A 12851-nucleotide genomic window follows, 5' to 3' on the forward strand; every position below is an offset into this window, starting at 1 on the left:
TTGCTCCGGTTGTACGTGGTATAGAATTTTGAACTTTTTTTCAAATTGTAGTACTTTGAGAGGGTAATCGACGAGTGATGTCAAAATCAGTGTTGCCACTTTCAAAAACCTAAAAAAATCGATTTTAAAACTTATAATTTAAATATAACCACGATCTCGGCGAGTAAAAATTCTGAAAAAATTCTCAGTTTTAGTCCCTTTTATGTAGAATAACATATCAAAAAATTAGACTGGCATCTTTTTTCATTTTCGAGAAAAAAAAATTACAAGTTTTACAATTGCTGCAAAAGTACCATCCGAAACCTAAAAAATGAAAATTTTTGCATTTTTGAAATATTTTACCAATGTGTAGACGATAATGTGAAAAAAATCCCCCTCCCCCCAATTTGTCGACAAATTGACGAAAAATGCATTAATTTCACTCTTGAAATAAAAATTTATAGCACGAAAAATGTCAATTCGTTGACAAATGGGGGGAGGGGGATTTTTTTCACATTATCGTCTACACATTGGTAAAATATTTCAAAAATGCAAAAATTTTCATTTTTTAGGTTTCGGATGGTACTTTTGCAGCAATTGTAAAACTTGTAATTTTTTTTTCTCGAAAATGAAAAAAGATGCCAGTCTAATTTTTTGATATGTTATTCTACATAAAAGGGACTAAAACTGAGAATTTTTTCAGAATTTTTACTCGCCGAGATCGTGGTTATATTTAAATTATAAGTTTTAAAATCGATTTTTTTAGGTTTTTGAAAGTGGCAACACTGATTTTGACATCACTCGTCGATTACCCTCTCAAAGTACTACAATTTGAAAAAAAGTTCAAAATTCTATACCACGTACAACCGGAGCAATTTGCAACTGAAATTTTCCATTTTCGGCCATTTTGGAGAACTTTGAAGCGCCACAGCTCCGTCAAAAAAAATCGAAAAAATGTCCGGTTTGCGTCATTCGTCATCGTTTGATGACCTCTACAAATGATCTGATTTTGAAAAAAATCGAAGACCCCTCGTGCAAAAATCCGCCGATTTGGCATGGAATGACCCAAAACTGATTGTGAAAATCACTCGAAAATATCAAAAACCCTCTTCATCATTCGAATACTCCAAAACCAAGGAAACGAATCGATTACCTCAAAATCGTATCATTTCATTGAAATACCTCTACCCCAAATTAATCCCTAGGCACATAAAAGAATTCCAAAAAGGAAAAAGGGCCGGAAGCGCAGAAAAGATCACAGATCTTATTCCAAGAAAAAAAAATCATTCCAACCCTTTCACGTAAACCTTGAAAATATTCCGTTAAAAATCCTCCAAGCATACGCAGATACCGTAATACACCGGTTCGCGTTGTAATAAGGATTTAGTAACTCGTTTCCAAACTCCACCCACCAACACTTCTCAACAGCAAAGGCACCTTACCATCCTTATGCGTTTTTACACTGCATTCGGGTCTCCTTGAATCACTGTAGCATCACGAAGCGTCGAAATCCTATTGGCCTTCCCACCACTTCTCCAGCAACACGCAACGTTATATCATCCTTGCATCCTTCGCCTTTGCATTTTTTACTTCTTTTCAATGTGCATTGGTACTCTTGAGTAGTGCAGTTATTTTACTTTTTGTTGTTATCATCATGTGCTTTACTGGTCGTGGTGTTTATGTTTAGTGTTATTTTTGATAACTTTTAAAGTGTTTTTTGATCAGATTTTTAATTGACTTTTTTTTCGCTGACTGATTGTTCAGTGTTGGACGTTCATCTCCATCTTGCTGAATTAATTTTACGTTTATTTTTATCCTATTGGAGTGTTTTTTTGAAATCGTGTTATCTTAAAAAGTCATGGTATGTTTTTATTTTATTTATTTTTTCGTTACAATATGTGCATGTTTTTACTTTAGTATACTGTTTCTGTTTTATTCCTCAACTTGTGAGATTTTTTAAAAATCTAAAATGATATTCTTGTACGATAAATGCAGTTGAAAATGATAACGTTTTGGATAATAAATGCAAAAAGCTGAAATTTTAACGCCTAATGTTCAAAACTTTCAATCATTCACAAAACCTCGATGGTCGATTTTTTTCAAGGCGTCTGCCTTAATGTAATCATTGAGTAATTAATTACCTATCCACAAACATTATTATGCATAAAATAAACAGAATTTTATCATCAGAATTCTTCAACAAACGGTTTATCAGTTTTCATTCAAACATCTATCATTACGATGCAGTTATGTCTTTTCACAAAACTATTGTAAATATGAGATATCTCAGGAAAAAAAAACATTGAATTTTAGTCTTAAAAATGAATTTGTTTACAAATTTCTGATAAAAATCAAATACCTAAATAATGATAATGTAAGTACTAGGTAGTAGGTACAAACACAGTTTGGTATGTACATAAACGGTTTTTCGTTGAATTAATTGTTTTCAAAAGTAACGAGATGATTTTAACAAAACGAGTGATTTTTTCAACAACAGAAGTGTACAGGAAGAGAGGGAAGGGAGAAAATCACAGAAAATATGACGAAAATGTCAAAAAAGTGCTCATGCTTTCGAATTATGATGAAATTCATTCAACTGAACTGAATACTTTTTAAAAATGATCAGAAACGTGACGATACTAAAATTGAAAGATTAACAGACAGCTACGTAAATTCTCTATCCCCAGACAAGAATTATCATCACGTAGAGAAACAATAGAATACATAAAGTTGGCAAAATATTATCAATGTTTCGAACATTTATCAAAAATCGGTTTAAAATTGCGATTTGTGCAGGTGAAAAGGCTCAGTAGATCAATTCACTTATACTGATTCTCAATTCGATTTTGATTTCTAGATACAGGGGAAAAAGGGGTGAGGGGGAGGAGAGAAAAATGCACAAAATCTTCAAATCATTCGTTAAGTGAACTAATTAGTACCTCATTTTAATAATTATAGGGAATTTTTTCGTTTTTTGTCCCTTCTGTTTTCATTTCCTACAGTATTGTTAACTCACGTGGGGAAATCATACCACATTTGTCAGCCCCCTTGGTGAAAGGCGAGTGATGCAGGTGAACCCTCCAATTACACAAGAGACTGAAACAGCATAGAGAACCAGGGGAGTTTTTTTTTCTTGAAAAAGGGATTAATTTAAAAAATTTTAACGCCAAAATGGACGTTTTTTTCGGTAAATTGGATTTTTTTATTTTTTTTGATTATACTAGGCAACTGCATATTTGTGTTCGGATTGAAAAATGGGCTTAATCGATACTTTAGACCCTAAAACAAAAAACGGAGTGGGAATTTTCAATTTGAGTTGTTTTTGTGGTCAGAAGAGATCGAAGCTGCAAAAATGGCCGTTTTTGCCCCACTTCACGAGTTTGTAGCGACATCAGTATTGTTTTGAGAAAAAAACCAAGGTCATTTTCAGATTCTACGCACTTTTTTAAGTAAACTACTTTCCCCGATTTTTGATTTACGAAATTTCAAGCGCATACGGAAGATTTTTATTTTGTATAATATTTTAAAATTAAGAGCGCCTGACGCTAGCGTTACTCCACCACGTAATCGTGGCGCGGAACGGTGTTCGCCCGAAGTTCAAATTGAATTTTTCGTATTTAAAAAAATTAGTCTTATGCGCTTGAAACTTCGAAAATCAAAAATCGGGGAAAGTAGTTTACTTAAAGAAGTGCGCTGAATCCGAAAATGACTTCGGTTTTTTTCGCAAAACAATACGAATGTCGCTACGAGCTCTTGAAGTAGGGTAAAAAAGGCAATTTTCTCAACTTTGACAGTCTCTCCTGACCACAAAAACAACTCAAATTTTAAAAACTCACTCTGTTTTTTGTTTTAGGGTCTGAACTATCAATTAAGCCCATTTTCAACCCAAACACAAAAAAAAGTCAAAAAAGTTGCCTAGTGTTATTTTCAACTTGAAAGGGGAGAGAATCTCAGCACGACTTCTTCAGATATAGGCGAGAAATAAAAATAGAGGGAATTATTTCTACACTCGAGGTAACAGTTTTAGGGAAAGGAAGATGAAAAATTTCCACCTAGAAAAAAGGTCAATTTCATTTCAATCTTTCAGGATAACATAGTGAAATCAACACGTTCTCCAATTTTGTCGAAATTCACCCAAAATGTTAGTTTGGTTGTAAAACTATCCCAAAAAAAGATTTGAGCTGACCCCCCCCCCCGCCCCCGCACCGCCCCAACCACAACCCGAGAAATATGTCCACATACCTGCTCAAAATTAAAAATTCTCGTTTTCTCCGGAGAGGGTGGTTCAAAAATGTTGAAACTTTCATTGAAAATAGTCACTAGCAGATGCGTGTGTGAAATAATTTTCATATTAGGGTTATATTAGGGTTTTATTGGGGCGAGGAGGGGTTGAAAATCTCGAAAATTCGTAGGAAAAAAATGGTGACGGTACCCTGTGTGAAATTTATTCAGAAATTTAGTCACCTATCGGTAACATATATTTTTTGTGGAGCTAAAAAATGGGTGCAATATGCTCAAAAAATCAAAATCTCGCAAAAAACGTGTTTTTTCGTCATTTTCTGCCACGTTTGGACTTTCAAGGTTGAAATTTTTGGAAAAAATGAAATTTCAAGCAACTTACGTAAAAATACCCGAAAATGACAATTTTTCATTTTTGAGCCTCAAACGTAGGTAAAAACAGATACTCCAGTGGCAAACCAATTAAACTGCATTTCATGATAGAAGCACGAATTTTTGCTTGATGCACAAGGACTTCAAAACAAAATTTTCAAGCACGGGGGACATTCGCTTAACACCATATAGGGGGGGTGCAGTGGAGAAGGGATCAAAGGAGAGAGGCCAGCCCCCAATTTTTCAAAATTTTGTTATCTGGCCGTTTTTGGAATCATTTTCATATATTTGTAATTCAAACTCACCAAAGAGTGTACGAATCCTCAAAAATAGGAGTTTTTCTTCGCAAGTCTTCAGAAAAGAAGATTCTGTTTTTTTTGGGTCTTGATTCAATCAAATGAAATTCATAGGCTACAAGCTCAAGATGAAAGTATGCAAGTTTAGTGTTGTTGATATCTCCGTAGATCGCAAACTTGATTCTGAGTTTAAAGTCATTCAGAAAATTTTACCCTCTGGAGCCTCCAATGGGCAAAAATACACATCTGAACCAGCAGACGCCAATTTTCGCGACAACAGCAAAAAATGGTTAAAGGCGACCCACATAGGCCACAAATGAAGTTATTTGTGCTGAAGTTGATTTTTAACCGTTCTACAGCAATTTAGAGTTTCTGGAGAAATGATAAAAAATCGCTGGAGGCTCCAGAATGACTGAAATTCAGGTTTTACGAATTTCGATAATCGTAAATGAGTTAGAGACGCCATCTGAACCAATTCCCGACGAGAAAATTCCATTTTTCATCAATATTTCCTATTTTTGGTATTGATAATTTTTCGGATTTTTCAATTTTCAAAAATTCACCAAAATCGAAAAATCAACTTCAACACTTGAAATTTTGGATTTGGGGTCCTGAGGTGGTCCCCTTTTGATCTAGCTTTGGTTCGTTCATTTTCGTTTCTGCCGGAGTTCCCTTGTTAGTGTGTCACTAAATTTGTGAAAAAAATTCGCAGAGGGTACCCTTCCTGTTTTTTTCTACGAATTTTCAACATTTTCAACCCCCTTTCCCACTCGCCCCTTAATAAGAATTTTTTTGGAAACAAATTTCTTACACGTATGTATCTCTATATCTACCTTGTGACTATTTTCTGTGAAAGTTTCAAAATGCTACGAAACTGAAACATCTTCCATAAATCTTTGATTTTTCAAATTCGATGTACGTACGAAAAATTAGTCATTAATGAACACCCGAGTCCTGCCAGGTTCCGTAACATTCACGATAATAATTCAATGAATGAATACTTCGGTTTCATTGTGGTTTTAGGCATTATGTATCTATCTACCAAATGCGAACCTTTTTATAGGTGTATCGATCGATATACCTGCTTCTTCACACTTCTCATCTCGTTATAAAGGAGGGACCTTATTTATAAATAAACATATTAAACGACAGGTTTATTCTGATAAAATCTCGATCCATATAGAATCAAGATGAGCGATTACATATTACATTGTATCCATCTCCCTTCCAGGCCCTTATAGGTAAAGGTACATAATGAAGGATAAATATACCAAGACCAACCCTAATAGACACATTACGCAATCGATGATTGAATTTATATGATAAAATCATATAGCAAAAATGTGAAATATTCGTACAGTTTCATGTAGGAAATATTAACCAAATTATACTTATAGCAAAAACATGATGCAATTAAGTATACGAGATTCGTATTCCTGCAGAAAACGTGCCCACGAGTAAAGGTCTAACACAGGTAAATTCCTCGTATGTACATTTGCTAATGATGTGACACACGCTGTTGGCGTCTCATTACAACAATCCAGTCCAGTCGGAGACCACACTATACTTGGTGGCTAGTCATGCGATCCTTTCAAACAGTTTACAAAAGTGATTTATTTGTTGTACAGTGTACAAACAAAAATTCTGCGAACTGTTCAATATTTTTGTAAAAATTTAATACCTAATACAGTAGTCTTTTGTTAATAAATAACATGCATTCGCGACTGAGGAATTAAAAAATGAAGACAGTCTATATTTTAATGAGGAATTATTCGACGCCTCACTGTTTATTCCAGCTAAACCCCAAGATCATTATTTTTGTACAATACTTTCACAATAGAATGCAATCTTTTTTGTGATAATTGAAAAAGGATTCTTGCTGACGACAAAGAAGTCTCGATGTCGGGTGTATTGTTCAATTTTTTCCATAATTGTACTAATATTTCACAAGACGCCGACAGGGTGACAAGAAATTGTTCTTATTTTCTAACGGATAGGTATGTTTGATTTAAAATATAATACAGGAAATATAGGTAGGTGTCAGGAAGATGAGAGAATATGATTTTTTGCAGGAGTAACCTAAAGTTTACACTTTACATATTCCAGTGGGTAATTTTATATACGTCCTGAAGGATTCTAAACAATTAGGTCTAAATAATTCTGGAATATACATATATTATAAGACACGTCAATGTGGAATTATTTCCCCAAAGTTTTTAAATTTTAGTTTGGGTTTCGATGTTTCAAGTTGAAAATTTTCATAAAGTTTTACGAAAATGGTGTTCTTTTCATTGGTTTAAAATGGAGGCAAAATGTTTCCAATATGTATCACTTGCAAAATCATAACCAGAAAAATGGTATCTCTCGTAAATGCACTGACAAATTAGGGGGGGGGGGATTTTTCCCATGTCCGTCTACATATTGGTGAAATTCATTTTTTGGGTTTCTGCTTTTTTTGAAGCAGCGGAGAGATTTTTTCAATATGTTTCACCTCGTCAATTCGTTGACAAATTGAGAGGGAGGGAAATTTTTTCCAAATGTTCATCTACACATGGTAAAATATCTCGCAAAAAATTTCATTTTTTAGGTTTCTGATGGTATTTTTGAAATAAGTGCCAAACTTGTAATTTTTTTTTTCGAAAATGAAAAAAAATACCAGTCTAATTTTTCGATATGTTATTCTACACAAAAAGGACTAAAACTGAGAATTTTTTCAGAATTTTTACTCGCGGACATCGTGGTTATATCTAAGTTATACATTTTTAAATCGATTTTTTTAGGTTTTTGAAAGCGACAACACTGATTTTGACATCATTCGTCGATTACCCTCTCAAAGTACTACAATTTGAAAAAAAAATTCAAAATTCTATACCACGTACAACTGGAGCAATTTGCAACTGAAATTTTCCATTTTCGGCCATTTTGGAGAACTTTGAAGCCCCACACTTCTGCCAAAAAAAAAAACGAAAAAATTTCCGTTTTGCGTCATTCGTCATCGTTCGATGACCTTTAAACATGATCTGATTATGAAAAAAATCGAAGACCCCTCGTGCAAAAATCCGTAAATTTGGCGTAGAATGACCCTTAGTTTTACTTTTAACACCATAATGGAATCTACCACAAAGTACTTTATAATTAAAAGAAAAAAAGTAAAACATTTTTTATAACTTTGTTACAGATGTTTTATGAATCACCGGCCGCGCAGCAAGTGTTGGACCTTTCCAAAAACTCGAAAATAAAAACAGAAGACCCATTACAGGATATTAAATTACCCTACCACTTATGGAACGAAGATCGATTCGGCCTTAATATGTCCCACTCGCCAAAACGTGAACAAGAGACATCGGACGAATGCAGCAGATCCTTCAGTAGCACCAGTGAAAACAAGTCTATCGGATGCGGTAGCCCAGAATCATCTTCCGAATCTATGGAACCCTATACGAGACCTGCCAGAAGACGATCTTCGCGAGTAGAAATTAAAGATGAGACATACCTGGAACGTCGTAGAAAAAACAACTTGGCAGCCAAAAAATCACGCGATGCTAAACGAGAACGCGAAAGATTGACCAAAAAGAAGATTATTATATTAGAAGAAGAAAATAAAAAATTAAAAATGGCGCTCAGCCAATGCGCTTGTGGCGGTGCTTTGAAAAACTCGGCTGTTTTCCTCCCAAATCCGTACAATTTCCCGATTCCATTCGCAGAACCTCGCTTCATTCCGGTCCGCGCAGAATTGCGAAGTTGAAAAAAGTCAAATGCTGTGTTAGTCAATTCTCAACAATCGAACGCCATTTTGGATTTAAAGAGTCAATACACGTCAATACGCTGGTAACATCTTATCCTAGGAGACTATGGTTTGTGATTTTGAGAATCAGGGGAGGAGGGAGGTTTTTTTATAGTGCAATTGAATGTTGATTTTTTTTTAAATCGGTGAATTTAATTACGTTTTTTTTTTACTACGGTTAAAAACTCGCACTATTGTACATAGGTAGATCTGGTTTTGAACACTAACAAATATAAGCTATACTGAAACCGTTATTTGACCTTGACCGAGTATTTATCAAAAGATAGGAAATTCTCATTTCAATTAGTCAAATTTTGTTGTTATTTTTTAGTCATTTATTTATTTATTTATTTATTTATTTAAATTTTATTTGAAACATTTCGAGGCATTTATTAGGTTTAAAATATTTATTTTAGTATGTTTTTTCCTTTCAGGTTACGTACATCTAGGGGGTAACCGGACACTTCCCCGAATCCACTTTCCCGAAAGACGTTTTCCCGAATGTCAAAATCCCGATTTTTTTTATCCCGAATCCATTTCCCCGAATCCGTTTCCCCGAAAGACCTACACCCGAAAATTGAAAGAAAATTGAGTTTAAAAAATTTGTTTATTTTTTAAACTCAGAGATTGATGTTATTACCTAAGGAGCAGAGAGGCATAAAAATGATACTTTTTATGCGAAAAGTCGAATTTTTCACTTTAAAACCTTTAAAATTGAATCTTTTCTTATAAATTTTAATTTTTAAAAAGAAAAGAAATAAGCCCTTGCTTTGCTTGGGCCAAAGCTTTTGAAAATTTTTTTTGAGAAGTAAAAATAAAAAATTGTTTTTCTTTAATCACATGCCCTTTTTTCGCCTGACCCGCACCCTCCAGAAAGCTTAAGTTCGAGGTAAACTGTCCCCTTTGCCCCACTCTCGATGGCCGTGAGTAGGTACCCATTGTGATTAGAGAAAAAATTTAAAATTTTGCTAATAATTATACTAATATGATAATTAAGATCATTTTGAATTTGTAGGTACCTACCTACTCGTCTAACCGTAAGTAAGTATGAATTTTAACCCAGTCAACTATTTGAAAAGGGGAGAGGTGTCTAGTTTACACTGAGACATTCGGGTTACAGGCATTCGGGATATGGACATTCGGGATTTCGGACGTTCGGGTTACTGGTTCGGGTACACGGCATTCGGGTAAATGGATTCGGGAATACAGAAATCGGGATTTTGTCATTCGGGAAAATGTCTTTCGGGGAAGTGGATTCGGGAAAATGTCCGGTAATCCATTTAGGGTGTCCACACCCTACAGGTTGGGGAGGTCGTGATAAATTTGCGATATCTGCTAAATAACGCCAAAATTCATGAATTCCCCTTATTTTCATTCTGCCAACTTTTTTTTGCCAAAATATCACAAAAAATTATGGAGAAAATACGTCTTCTTGAATTACAAATTTTCGAAAACGTTTACCTACTTTCGACTTCGTTTAAACTTAAAATGAAATTTTCAGAATTGAAAATCATCGCTCAAATGTGAAAAATAAAGTCGTCAACACAAACTTGAAAAAATTTGAAGTAGGTACCTAGTTTAAAAACATCATGGTAGATCAAGGGGAAGGGTGATTTTACGTCCATGGGAAAAAATTTTAAGGAAAATCGCGAATTTTAAAAATCTGTGGACAGTTGGACACCCTGTACATTCTTCAATGTTTATTCCATAGCTCTAAGATCGTTAATTTGAGATTTTTAGTATAAATTATTAATTTATTAATCCTTTTGGTGCGAGTATCATAACCGTTGTTTGTTTGTTTTCTTTTAAAAAACGCTATTTCGAAGCGTATTAATTTTTGTATTCGAGTACATTTTACCAAAAACTACTGTAAAGTGTAAATATGTTCATTGATTATTATACGAAGATTTTAAAAATCAATCAATCTTTTTTTTCTTTCAAATAGGCACGCAAAAAAAGAAAAAAGGGAACCATTATTTAGTCAACTTGTCTAGCACTAGCAATCTTTCCTCCTGGAGTGATACCTACCAATGTGGCTTGCTATTGTGCAAGCCTTTGTTGCCTTTTACATCCGGATTTTGTGCACGAATGCTCATTCTGTCAGATGGTTTTCTTGAATTCACTCTGGATGTAAGTATTTTTTCGCCATGTAACAGAATTCTTTTGGGGATTTGAATTAAATGGGTAGGTAATGTATTGAGATTTGAGAAATCGTATTTTCATATCTGAAAAAAATAATGCCTATACTGCCCACGTTCAGATTTCAAAATTGAAATAAGTTAAGTATTTCAGAAATTGCAAACGATTGAAAAATGAAGTTACCTACATAAAATTTTACTCTGGAAGGAGAATAAACGATGGTAAGAAACAAAATGATACTAAGATCGTTCGAAGTGCAAATGGGCTTTTTGCTTTTGGTAAGTATTGTTCATCTCACTACAAGAGTTTCAATTCTTGACATTTTCTCTTTTCAGCTAACTAGCACCATATTTTGAAAAGAAATGTATTTCCTTAACATTTTTTCGATGAGATTTGACTATTTAAGTGAAAAAAATCCACAACATTAATTTTTAGAAACCGGTTCATTAATTTGCAACCAGTTAACAAAAAATAGGTACCTAAAAATTGGAGATCGAGAAAAAAACTTGAAACAAAAGTTGTAGAGCGTGAAAAATAACACAGTTCTGTGTAATCACATTTTGAAACCGGTTCATTGGTTCGCATTTAGCAACCATGTTTTTGACAATTACCTAAAAATTGGGGTAAGAGAAAAGAGTTTGAAACATAAGTTGTAGAGCGTGAAAAATTGAACTATTTTTGCTATAATCAGAATGGTTTTGAAACCGGTTCATTAATTCACAGCAAGTCTTCGAAAGTTATCTGGTTGCAAATTAATTAGCCATGTTTCAAAATCCGATCAGCAAAATTATAGTTCCAATTTTTCGCGCTCTACAACTTATTTTTCAAACTTTTTCTCTATCCTCAATTTTTAGGTGACCAAAAACTAGTTGCTAAATACGAACTAACGAACCGGTTTCAAAATGTGATTACACAGAATTGTGTAATTTTTCACGCCACCCTACAGCTTTTGTTTCGAACTTTTTTCTTTATCTACAATTTTTGGGTATTTTTGATAATTGGTTGCAAATTGATGAACCATAGTAGGTATCCCCACAACAATTTTCAACCCCCTCGCCTCATATTTACCCCTTAAAATAGTGCTTTTCAACTTATTTTATGTTTTTTAACAATAGTGAAAATTGAGGGGTCTAAGTGCTCTGGGAAGGGCTAGATGAATGTGGCAAAAAATATGACGTCATATTCGTGCTCAGTGGTATCGAATCATAAGAAAACGATACCCTACTCATTAATACCTATAGTTATTTTCCCCAAAATTCCTATTTTACCCCCAACCCTCGCTAAGACACATTTTACACCGTTTTGAGAGGGGTAAATATGAGGGGAGGAAGTTGAAAATTTTTGTCTACCAAGGATACACATCACATACTGAAAAATTTTCAAATTCGGTTGAAATGAGGCTGAGAAAACAGAAAAGTGTTATTGAAATTTCAGAAAAGGGGGTTATCCAGAAAGGGGAGGTGGTGTGGATCTGAAATTTTTCACGCGGTAGTTTCTCGATGGTACCCACCTTCCATGCTAGTATCAACCCGAACGCTCTCGGCGGCCATTTCACCCCTCTTATGCGCCGATAGCTTTTTTGTGTTTTTTAGAAACCCCCTCACATTTGAATGGTTCTGGCCCGCCCCCCTTAGGGGTAGAAAGACAGTTGATATATCAATAGATCGGAAATTTGACGTAGATCACAAAACTAATGCTATTTTCGACGTAAAATCAACCCCTGAGGATAAAACTGCAAAAAACCCATTTTGGGGGAGTTCAACCCCCCATAAAAAAAATTAGCCGGGGGTCTGTGGGGTGGTAGTTCTCAGGAATTATTCAGGGGACCACCCTTGACAATGTTTCATCATAAAAGCTAGGGTAGCCCAAAATGTTTTTTGTTTTCAAATATGATGCTAATTTGCCTCCACTACATCGATTCTCTCTAAAAAAAAAAAAAACATCGAAGTTTGAAAAATGTGAGTTGTGACCCACATTTTGTACTAAAAAGAAAAGAAAAACTATGTTTGATTGTAAGTTGTAACACTTGTAACCTTGTAACC

General features: G+C 34.4%; 1 long non-coding RNA gene across 1 annotated transcript; it reads left to right on the plus strand.

Annotated features, from left to right (window-relative positions):
* Nucleotides 1-1392: 1392 nt before the first annotated feature.
* LOC135843987 (uncharacterized) lies at nt 1393-10590 on the plus strand. Its single transcript, XR_010558425.1, has 2 exons — nt 1393-1840; nt 8065-10590. It is a non-coding gene; the product is annotated as an uncharacterized LOC135843987 (long non-coding RNA).
* Nucleotides 10591-12851: the final 2261 nt, after the last annotated feature.

Source organism: Planococcus citri, chromosome 4 (assembly GCF_950023065.1).
Source record: "Planococcus citri chromosome 4, ihPlaCitr1.1, whole genome shotgun sequence".
Lineage (NCBI taxonomy): Eukaryota > Metazoa > Arthropoda > Insecta > Hemiptera > Pseudococcidae > Planococcus > Planococcus citri.